Source organism: Mesoplodon densirostris, chromosome X, assembly GCF_025265405.1.
Source record: "Mesoplodon densirostris isolate mMesDen1 chromosome X, mMesDen1 primary haplotype, whole genome shotgun sequence".
Classification (NCBI taxonomy): domain Eukaryota; kingdom Metazoa; phylum Chordata; class Mammalia; order Artiodactyla; family Ziphiidae; genus Mesoplodon; species Mesoplodon densirostris.
In genome coordinates, this window is record NC_082681.1 from 96,512,199 (window position 1) to 96,524,719 (window position 12,521).

General features: G+C 39.5%; 1 protein-coding gene and 1 non-coding gene across 2 annotated transcripts in view; one reads left to right on the forward strand and one right to left on the reverse strand.

Moving 5' to 3' along the window:
- Positions 1-12,521, forward strand: part of SLC9A7 (solute carrier family 9 member A7) — a 149,465-nt gene that overhangs the window by 15,523 nt on the left and 121,421 nt on the right. The gene's annotated exons all lie outside the window — the stretch shown is intronic.
- Positions 912-983, reverse strand: TRNAE-UUC (transfer RNA glutamic acid (anticodon UUC)). The gene has a single exon. It is a non-coding gene; the product is annotated as a tRNA-Glu (tRNA).

Below are 12,521 nucleotides of genomic sequence, written 5' to 3' on the forward strand. Positions count from 1 at the left end.
TTCTTTGCAGTAGTGATTTTTATTCATTGTGGGGAAATCTGGTAAAGAGTGAAGCTCTGATGTGGCAGATGAAGTCCCAATCCCAGTCCACTCAGGAAAAAAGAGGCAAGTAGTACAGTAGGAGACAACTGTGAACCAAGGCATTGGAAGAGCTGAGAAGCCAACCAGCGTGCATTGAAGCGACCTAGAGATAAGGAACAGCAGGAAGCCACTGTCACCCCTGGGGCGGACATAGGGAGAAGGTGGTGTTACCAGAGCCCGGTAGTGAGATCGCCTGAGATACCCTGACTTCATTCCTCTCACCCTCTAGTCTCTTATCAGTGCCACCCATTGGATTAATTTAACTGGAAGCCACTTGCAAGGGGGCCTGGAAAAGTCGTTTACAGGAGTCCCCCCTCTTTTCCTGTCCCCTGCAACACATAGCAGAGCAGCAAAGGGCAGAAAGTGGATCTGAGGGCACATCAGCTCAGGACTGGTGTGAAGGTCCTTCCTCAGATTGAATGTCCATTCTGATATGCAGTATGTCCAATACCTAGATATGGTCCAGAAGGGAGGAGGGAAGCTGCATGGTCAGGATCAAAAGAGCCAGTATTCCTATCAGCAGTCTGGGGGAAAGGAAGCTAGGTGTTGAGGCACAAGCTACATTTGCTATGATAATATCTGCTTAAAGGATGAGATGAGGTAATTATGATAAGCAGTTGTTCACATTTGAAATGTTAAGTTTATGCATTAACAAACCCCATATCAGCTATTTTTTAAGCTTATCTACTGATGCTGTTTGATTGAGTTATTATATATTATTTAGGGAGAGGAAGTGGTGGTAGATATGAGGAGAGACAGGAGGACCCTTTTTATTTTTTTATAATTTTTATTTTTTATTTGGCCATGCCATGCAGCTTGCAGGATCTTAGTTCCCTGACCAGGGATTGAACCTGGGCCACGGCAGTGAAAGTGCCAAGTCCTAACCACTGAACTACCAGGGAATTCCCAATAAGTTCTTTTTTTTTTTTTTTTTTTTTTTTTTTGCGATACGCAGGTCTCTCACTGTTGTGGCCTCTCCCGTTGCGGAGCACAGGCTCCAGACGTGCAGGCTCAGCGGCCATGGCTCACAGTCCCAGCCTCTCTGCGGCATGTGGGATCTTCCCGGACCGGGGCACGAACCCGTGTCCCCTGCATCGGCAGGCAGACTCTCAACCACTGCGCCACCAGGGAAGCCCAGTTCTTTTTTTAATTGAAATTATTGCAACCCAGGCAAGAATATCAGTTATTTCAAACTGATCAGGATCCTTGATTGGGTATTAACACTATAAGAATATCCAGTCTGTTGGATTAACAAAATGTTCAGCGAATTGTTAGTACATTATACTTTGCTTGACACAGTCTTTTAATATTTCAAATATCTAGAATTTGTGGGAAAAGGCTGCATATAAGATATAACTACACTTGTAAAACTAATCAACAGCCTTCTGGTTTCAGCTCAGAGATGTGGACTGTAGAGTTCCCATCCTTAGAACAAGAAAAAAGCTAGACAAATTGCAAATTAATGACTTTTCTTGAACCCAGTGGAAAACTAAGGTTTCCAGGCTTACACCTAACCCCAAATCAGGAGAAATGCAGGTGCCACTGCAGGGAGAAATAGCACGTGAGCATTTGCTTACCTGGGATAGACACTGCCAATGTCATATAAGCCAATAAGATTAAATTGTTAATGAATTACTAAAGGTTGGGGGCCATAGGTATAGAAGGTTCTGTCTTGCAGACTTTTCCTTCAGAATCCCCACCAGGTGCTCACAGGGAAGATCAGGGAGACTCCTGAGAAAGTGTCCCCCATGTGCTGGCTAGGATAGCAGAACAACAGCCACTGCCAAAATCTGCCTAGACATGTCTCCTCATCTCCCAAAGGAACAAAAGTCTTAATCTGCAGGAAGAAGGGGAACAAAGACTGGTAGAAACCCACTGCATCTGGGAAAGAACAGGAAAAACAAAGAAGCTCTACTCTTAGGGAAGGAAAGGAATACCATAATTCTGGGCACAGAATTTTGCTTGGAGGAGGATCACATGCTTATGGAGGCCACAACCCCAAGACCCAGGGCCACAGTACTTATCTAATATTGATGATTGACCGGAACAGAAGAGACTGCCCCCATCTCCCACCTCCCCACTACCAAGCTAACAAGCATTAAGTAAACATAGCAATAGAACTGATAAAATGGAATCATAAAAAATACTAAATAAGACCTAGAGAAAGCAGAAAGAGAGGAAAAAAAGAAATGAAGAACAAATGGAACAAGTAAAAACCAGCTAACAAGATAGATTTTAACCCTACCATATCAGTAATCACTTTAAATGTGAAAATGTGAATGGTCTAAAAGAGATCATCAGATTGGATTTAAAAAAAAGACATAACATGTATGCTGTTTACAAGAAACCCACTTTAATTAATTAATTAATTTTGGCCGCACAGGGTCTTAGTTGCGGCACTCAGGGTCTTTGTTGTGGCATGCGGGATCTTTTTTAGTTGCGGCATGCAGACTCCTTAGTTGCTGCATGCATGCAGGATCTAGTTCCCCGACTAGGGATCGAACCCAGGCTCCCCCTGCATTGGGAGCTTGGAGTCTTACCCACTGGACCACCAGGGAAGTCCTGAAACCCACTTTAAATATAAAAACATAGATTCAAAGTAAAAGGAAGGATAAAGATACACCATGCAAATGCTAAACGAAAGAAAGCTGAAGTAGCTAGGTTAATCTCAAATAAAGTAGACTTTGTAACAAGGAAGATTAGGGACTTGAATTTTATCTGAAAAATCACTTCACCTTTTTCATATAATATAACATAATTGCAGGAATGATATCCCATCACCTTTGCCATATTCTTTTGGTTAGAAGCAAGGTAGAAGTCCTACCCACCCAAAACATAGGTAGTCCTCACTTTGCATCAGTCTGATATTGTAGGAATTTCAGTTACCATGGTTTAGTTAAATAACATCAGTCCCTAACAACACAGTTCAAATTTCTGTTACCATGGTATATTAACTGTGATTAACTGCACAAAGTTCAGACTTTCCTGCTAGCTCTTTGTATTACATAAATAACAAATGGACATCAAGATGAGTGACCAGTCTTTCAAAGTCTGTCCATGCTCACTGCCCACCTGTTATTCAGTTCACACACAGACAGCAAAGCATGCAGTTGGGTTGCCTCCTTGTCTCCCAGTGATAAATCCATGTGACATTTTACAAAAATGGGTAGCTGAAAGAGGGAATTGGCCAACAAAGATGAAAGTGCAGCAGAGAAATGAAAAGTAACAACACTGAAATTTGTATCAAACATAAACTGAATAATAGAAGAAAGGGCTGATAGCAGAAATGTTGACACTGCCACCATTCGAGAAACTCTAAATATACAGCCAGATGAACTTAGTGAAGAACTTACTGATGTAAATGAGCAAAGTGGTTGTGATGAAAAGGATGACGATCCAGAGGAAGTGATGCCAGCAAAAGCTCTTCATATTGAAGGAGCTGTTGGAGAGATTTCAAGACATGGAAAGTGCTAAGGCTATAATGTGAAAGCTGATCCTAACCTAGAAAGGAGTGTGACAGTTCACCAAGGCATAGAGAAGACACTTACTCTGTATCCCTCTGTGTTGTACAATAAGTTATACAGTGAGAGAAAGCAAGCAAGCACTGTTCAGACTACTTTTGATAAGTTTTCTACAAAGAAATAACCCCTTTAAAAATATTTATTTATTTATTTTGGCTACACCAGGTCTTAGTTGCGGCATGCGGACTCTTAATTGTGGCATGCATGTGGAATCTAGTTTCCCAACCAGGGATTGAACCTGGGCCCCCTGCATTGGGAGCGTGGAGTCTTACCCACTGGTCCACCAGGGAAGTCCCAAGAAAAAACCCTTTAATTCTTAATATTTTTGGTGTTTTAACTTACAGGGTACTAAATAAATATAAGTTTTACTACCTTTTCATTTCTCTTTACATTTATAGCCAAGAGTAAGAGTCTTTAATGTTTTGATGACATTTTTTAAAGATCATTGAACGATTATATTTTCCCCATTGATTATTACGTTTGCTTTTCTTGCTTTCAGCTTGCATAGTCATTTTTGCAGTTCCCACTACCATGCAGGACTGTTTATACTATTTAGAGATTAAAAAGAATGAAGTAGTGATTCATGCTAAAACATGAATGAACCTCAACATTATGCTAAATGGAAGAAGTCATGCACAAAGGTTGCCTACTGTGTGATTCCATTTAGATGAAATGTTTAGAAAAGGCAAATGTATAGAAACAGAAAATACTGGGTTGGCCAAAAAGTTCCTTCGGTTTTTAAGTAAAAATAAAAGACATTTTTCATTTTCACGAAGAACTTTATTGAACAATGTATTCATTTTATTCCACTACCTTCTGCCGTTTTTCAGGCAACTTCATAATTCCATCTTCCCAAAACTTTTTATCTTTTTGAGCAAAGAACTGGTCCAGGTGCCTTTTACAGTCTTCCAGGGAATTGAAATTTTTCCCATTAAGAGAATTTTGTAAAGACTGAAATAAATGGAAATCTGAAGGTACAATGTCTGGTGAATACGACAGATGAATCAGGACTTCCCAGCTAAGCTGTAACAGTTTTTGCCTGGTCATCAAAGAAACATGCAGCCTTGCGTTATCCTGATGGAAGATTATACGTTTTCTTTTGACTAATTCCGGACGCTTTTTGTCGAGTGCTGCTTTCAGTTGGTCTAAATGGGAACAGTACTTGTAGAATTAATCATTTGGTTTTCCGGAAGGAACTTATAATAGAGGACTCCCTTCCAATCCCACCATATACACCTTACCTTCTTTGGATGAAGACCAGCATTTGGTGTGGTTGATGGTGGTTCATTTCGCTTGCCCCATGATCTCTTCCATTCCACATTATCGTACAGTATCCACTTTTCATTGCCCATCACAATTTGTTTTAAAAATGGAATGTTTTCATTACGTTTCAGTAGAGAATCACATGGAAATGAAGCTAACAATCAAAGAAAGTTTCAGTATTTTACTGGAATTAAATTAGCATCACACTGAAGTAGATTGCGATCAAGATGACTATTGTAATCCCTGGAACACCCACTATGGAAATAAAAAATAATTCAAAAATATAGTAAAAAAAAGGAATTGAAATTCCACATACACACAAATTATATATATATATATATATATATATATATATAGAGAGAGAGAGAGAGAGAGAGAGAGAGAGAGAGAGAGACAGAGAAAGCATGCGCATGCACACAAGAAAGCAGTGAGAAAGTAAGAAAGAACCAAAAGGGCATGAAACATAGAAAATAAATAGCAAATGTGGCAGTCATAAATCCAACCATTAAATGTGACGACTAAACACTGCAATCAAAAGGCAGACATTGTCACACTAGGAGAAAAACCTGAGATTCAACTCTATGCTGTCTAAAAGACATACTTTAGATGAGGTTTATCAGCCTTGTACCATTGAAATTTTGGACTGGATAATTCTTGGTTATGGGGGCTATCCTGTGCATTGTAGGGTATTTAGTAGCATCCTTGGTCTTTATCCATTATATATCAGTAGCAGCCATGCAATTGTGATAAACATAAATTTCTCCAGCTATTGCCAGATGTCACTCGGGGGACAAAATTGCTCCCTGCTGAGTACTACGCTTTAGATTCACACACACACACACATGCACACAGAGGTTGAAAGTAAAAGGATGGAAAAATACATGCCAGCTAATGCTAATCATAAAAGCACTGGAGTAGCTATGTTATCAGACAAGATAGACTTTAAAATAAGAAATATTATTGTAGATAAAGAGGGACACTTCATAATGCCATCAGGAAGATATAAAAATCATGAATGTGTACACACCTAAAAACAGCTCCAAAGCACATGAAACAAAAATGGACAGACTTGAAAAGAGAGATGCAATTCAACAATAATGGGTAGGGACTTCTATACCTTTCTCTCAGTAATTGAAAGAGCACCTGCATGAACAGGTAGCAAGGTTACAGAAGATTTAAACAACACCATCAACCTACTTGACCTAACTGGCATTTATAGAACAGTCTACCCAGCAACAGTAAAATACATGTCCTTTTTAAGCAGACATGGAACATTCTACAGAATACATCATATGCTTGGCCATAAAACAAGTCTTATTAAATTTTAAAAGATTGAAATCATAAAGAATGTTCTCTGACCAAAAAGTAATTGAAGTTGGACTCAAGAACAACAAAAGAAATTTAGTAATAATTTAAATGGTCTATATAGTTTTATAACAAGTATATGTAGCTCTTAATAATTTTATTGTTATTATTTTTTGCCCTTCCTGAGTCTCTTTTGCAAATATTAAAAAAATTTTGAATAGGTAATACATTTACATGGTCCAAATAGAAAAGAAACTTAAAGGAGACACATTGAAAATGTATGCCCCAGTGAGACCTTCATGATGGCGGAAGAGTAAGATGTGGAGATCACCTTCCTCCCCACAAATACATCAAAAATAAATCTACATGTAGAACAACTCCTACAGAACACCTGCTGAATGCTGGTAGAAGACCGCAGACTTCCCATAAGGCAAGAAAATTCCCATGTACCTGGGTAGGGCAAAAGAAAAAAGAAAAAACAGACACAAGAATAGGGATGGGGCCTGCACCTCTGGGAGGGAGCTGTGAAGGAGGAAAAGTTTCCACACACTAGGAAGCCCCTTCACTGGTGGAGACGGGAGATGGGCAGGTGGAAGCTTCGGAGCCACGAAGGAGAGCACAGCAACAGGAGTGCAGAGGGCAAAGTGGAGACATTCTTGAACAAAGGATCCATGCTGACTAGCACTCACCAGCCTGAGAGGCTTGTCTGCTCACCCACTGGGATGGGCGGGGGCTGGGAGCTGAGGCTCGGGCTTCGGAGGTCAGATCCCAGGGAGAGGACTGGGGTTGGCTGCGTGAACACAGCCTGAAGGGGGCTAGTGCACCACAGCTAGCCGTGAGGGAGTCCAGGAAAGAGTCCGGACCTGCCTAAGAGGCAAGAGACCGTTGTTTTGGGGTGCGTAAGGAGAGGGGATTCAGAGCACCGCCTAAATGAGCTCCAGAGATGGACGCGAGCTACGGCTATCAGCGCGGACCCCAGAGACGGGTATGGGAGGCTAAGGCTGCTGCTGCAGCCACCAAGAAGCCTGTGTGCAAGCACAGGTCACTATCCACACCTCCCCTCCCGGGAGCCTATGCAGCCCGCCACTTCCAGGGTCCCGTGATCCAGGGACAACTTCCCTGGGAGAACACACGGTGCACCTCAGGCTGTTGCAACATCATGCTGGTCTCTGCCACTGCAGGCTCTCCCCGCATTCCAATTATAACCACAATACCCCTCCCTCCCCCAGGCCTGACTGAGCAAGAGCCCCCTAATCAGCCACTGTTTTAACCCCCTGCTGTCGGGACGGGGAACAGATACCTAATCTTATACCTAAAGCAATTAGAGAAAGAAGAACAAAAATAACCCTGAGGTTAGGAGAAGGAAAGAAAGCTTAAAGATCAGATCAGAAATAAATGAAAAAGAAATGAAGGAAACAATAGCAAATATCAATAAAGCTAAAAGCTGGTTCTTTGTAAAGGTAAACAAAATTGATAAACCATTAGCCAGACTCACCAAGAAAAAAACGGAGAAGACCCAAATCAACAGAATTAGAAATGAAAAAGAAGTAACAACTGACACTGCAGAAATACAAACGATCAGGAGAGATTACTGCAAGCAACTATATGCCAATAAAATGGACAACCTGGAAGAAATGGACAAATTCTTAGAAAAGCACAATCTTCCAAGACTGAACTAGGAAGAAATAGAAAATATAAACAGACCAATCACAAGCACTGAAATTGAGACTGTGATTAAAATTCTTCCAACAAACAAAAGCCCAGGACCAGATGGCTTCACAGGCGAATTATATCAAACATTTAGAGAAGAGCTAACACCTATCCTTCTCAAACTCTTTCAAAATATAGCAGAAGGAGGAACACTCCCAAACTCATTCTAGGAGGCTACCATCACGCTGATACCAAAACCAGACAAAGATGTCACAAAGAAAGAAAACTACAGGCCAGTATCACTGATGAACATAGATGCAAAAATCTTCAACAAAATACTAGCAAACCAGATTCCAACAGCACATTAAAAGGATCATACACCATGATCAAGTGGGGTTTATCCCAGGAATGCAAGGATTCTTCAATATACGCAAATCAATCAATGTGATACACTGTATTAACAAATTGAAGGATAAAAACCATATGATCATCTCAACAGATGCAGAAAAAGCTTTTGACAAAATTCAACATCCATTTATGATAAAAACTCTCCAGAAAACAGGCATAGAGGGAACCTACCTCAACATAATAAAGGCCATATATGAGAAACCTACAGCCAACATCGTTCTCAATGGTGAAAAACAAACCATTTTCTCTAAGATCAGGAACAAGACAAGGTTGCCCACTTCCCCTGCTATTATTCAACATAGTTTTGGGAAGTTTTAGCCACAGCAATCAGAGAAGAAACGAAATAAAAGGAATCCAAATCGGAAAAGAAGTAAAACTGTCACTGTTTGCAGAAGACATGATGCTATACATAGAGAATCCTAAAGATGCTACCAGAAAGCTACTAGAGCTAATCAATGAATTTGGTAAAGTAGCAGGATACAAAATTAATGCACAGAGATCTCTTGCATTCCTATACACTAATGATATAATATCTGGAAGAGAAATTAAGCAAACACTCCCATTTACCATTGCAACAAAAAGAATAAAATAACTAGGAATAAACCTACCTAAGGAGACAAAAGACCTGTACGCAGAAAACTATAAGACACTGATGAAAGAAATTAAAGACGATACAAATAGATGGAGAGATATACCATGCTCTTGGATTTGAAGAATCAACATTGTGAAAATGACTATACTACCCAAAGCTATCTACAGATTCAGTGGCATTTTTCACAGAATTAGAACAAAAAAATTCACAATTTGTATGGAAACACAAAAGACCCCAAATAGCAAAAGCAATCTTGAGAAAGAAAAACGGAGCTGGAGGAATCAGGCTCCCTGACTTCAGACTGTACTACAAAGCTGCAGTAATCAAGACAGTCTGGTACTGGCACAAAACAGAAGTATAGATCAATGGAACAGGATAGAAAGCCCAGAGCTAAACCCACGCACATATGGTCACCTTATCTTTGCTAATGGAGGCAAGAATATACAAGGGAGAAATGACAGCGTCTTCAGTAAGTGGTGCTGGGAGAACTGGACAGCTACATGTAAAAGAATGAAATTAGAACACTTCCTAACGCCATACACAAAAATAAACTCAAAATGGATTAAAGCCTAAATGTAAGGGAAGACACTATAAAACTCTTAGAGGAAAACATAGACAGAACACTCTATGACATAAATCACAGCAAGATCCTTTTTGACCCACCTCCTAGAGAAATGGAAATAAAAACAAAAATAAACAAATGGGACCTAATGAAACTTAAAAGCTTTTGCATAGCAAAGGAAACCATAAGACCAAAAGACAACCCTCAGAATGGGAGAAGATATTTGCAAATGAAGCAACTGACAAAGGATTAATCTCCAAAATATACAAGCAGCTCAGTAGCAAAAAAACAAACAACCCAATCCAAAAATGGGCAGAAGACCTAAATAGACATTTCTGCAAGGAAGATATACAGATTGCCAACAAACACATGAAATGATGCTGAACATCACTAATCATTAGAGAAATGAAATCAAAACTACAATGAGGTATCACCTCACACCAGTCAGAATGGCCATCATCAAAAAATCTACAAACATTAAATGCTGGAGAGGGTGTGGAGAAAAGGGAACCCTCTTGCACTGTTGGTGGGAATGTAAATTGATACAGCCGCTATGGAGAACAGTGTGGAAGTTCCTTAAAAAACTAAAAATAGAACTACCATATGACCCAGCAATCCCACTACTGGGCATATACCCTGAGAAAACCATAATTCAAAAAGAGTCATGCACCACAATGTTCATTGCAGCACTATTTACAATAGCCAGGACATGGAAGCAACCTAAGTGTCCATCGACAGATGAATGGATAAAGATGTGGCACATATATACAATGGAATATTACTCAGCCATGAAAGGAAATGAAACTGAGTTATTTGTAGTGAGGTGCATGGACCTAGAGTCTATCATACAGAGTGAAGTCAGAAATAGCAAAACTAATACCATATGCTAACACATATATATGGAATCTAAAAAAAAAAGGTTGGTTCTGATAAACCTAGGGACAGGACAAGAATAAAGACACAGACTTAGAGAAGGGACTTGAGGACATGAGGAGGGGGAAGGGTAAACTGGGACGAAGTGAGAGAGTGGCATGGACATATACACTACCAAATGTAAAATAGATAGTGGGAAGCAGCCACATAGCACAGGGAAATCAGCTTGGTGCTTTGTGACCACCTAGAGGGGTGGGATAGGGAAGCTGGGAGGGAGATGCAAGAGAGAGGAGATATGGGGATATATGTATATGTATAGCTGATTCACTTTGTTATAAAGCAGAAACTAACACACCGTCGTAAAGCAGTTATGCTCCAATAAAGATGTTAAAAATAAGAAAATGTATGCTGCATCCCCCTGTATTCATTTCTCCTTGACATTGTAGTAACCACTTTTGTTTGTCTTTCCTGTATTTCTTCACATAAATATAAGCAAATAACAAATATATGTTCTAATTTGCACCCTTCCTCTATAAAAGGTAGTATATACCATGTGTCCTGTAGTGCATCTTGTGTTTTTCATTTAAGTTATCCTAGAGATGTTGCCATATTAAAACAAAGAAGTCTTCCCCATTTTCTTTTATAGCTGCAAGGTATTCTATTGTGTGGATGTACCATAATTTAGTCCTTTGGTGGTGGACACTAGGATGCTTTACAGTCTTACTGTCACCAAGCAATACTGCACTGGATAACCTTGAGCATCTTGTACATGTGTGGTTGTATCTGTGGCATAGATTCCTAGAAGTAAGATTGCTGGCTCAAAAGGTAAATACATTTGCAATTTTGGGTGATATTGCCAGATTCTTTTCATTAGAAGTTGTACCATTTTTCACTCTTACCAGCAATGAAAGTGCCCATTTTCCCAGTGTTGCCAAAAGAATGTGTTGTCAAACTTTTGGATTTTTGTCAATTTGAGAGATAAGATGGTATCTCAGTGTCATTTAATTTGCATTTCTCTTATAAATAATGATGAATATCGTTTCAAGAGGTTAAGAGCCATTTCTATTTTTTTCTTGTGAAATGCCTATTTATATTCTTTACCTATTTTTTCCTATGGACTTGTCTGTTTCTTGATTCTAGGACTTCTTTTAACGTCTTTATTGGAGTATAATTGCTTTATAATGGTGTGTTAGTTTCTGCTTTATAACAAAGTGAATCAGCTATACATATACATATAACCCCATATCTCCTCCCTCTCGCGTCTCCCTCCCACCCTCCCTATCCTGCCCCTCTAGGTGGTCACAAAGCACCGAGCTGATCTCCCCTGTGCTATGCGGCTGCTTCCCACTATCTATCTATTTTACATTTGGTAGTATATATATGTCCATGCCACTCCCTCACTTCGTCCCAGCTTACCCTTCTGACTCCCCATGTCCTCAAGTCCATTCTCTATGTCTGTGTCTTTATTCCTGTCCTGCCCCTAGGTTCTTCAGACCTTTATTTTTTTAGATTCCATGTATATGTGTTAGCATACCGTATTTGTTTTTCTCTTTCTGACTTACTTCACTCTGTATGACAGACTCTAGGTCCATCCACCTCACCACAAATAACTCAATTTCATTTCCTTTTATAGCTGAGTAATATTCCATTGTATATATGTGCCACATCTTCTTTATCCATTCATCTGTCAGTGGACACTTAGGTTGCTTCCGTGTAGGACCTTTTTAATATATTAGGGAGATTAGCCCCCTTATCTGTGATGGATTGCAAATATTTTTTTCAGTTTATCTTTTTTTTTAAACCTTGATTATGTGTCTTCCTCCTCTTAGAAGTTTGCTGTTTTTGCTATCAAGTAGTCAAAGTTTTCAGTTTTTACTCTTAAGATGTCTGGACTTCATCGTTAGAAAGATTCTCCCCAAATATCTACTTAGTTGTCCCATCATCAGTTACTAAAAAGTTCATATCGACCCTGCTGATTTGAGATGCCTTCTCTATCATATCCTAAATTTCTATTCTGGTCCATTGGTATGATTCTATTCATGAATTAATGCCAGCAATATTATTACTGTACCAGTATTAAATAGTTCCAATGGTTTCAGCCCTTAGAATATTTTAAATTATGTTAGGGCTAATGTCCCTCATTGCTCATTTTTCCCCTTGAGTTTTCCCTGGTTCTTGTCTGTTTAGTTTTGCGTATTACTCTAGAATTCTCTAGTTCCTACCCAAATGCCTATTGGTATTTTTATTGGGATAGCCTTGAATTTAT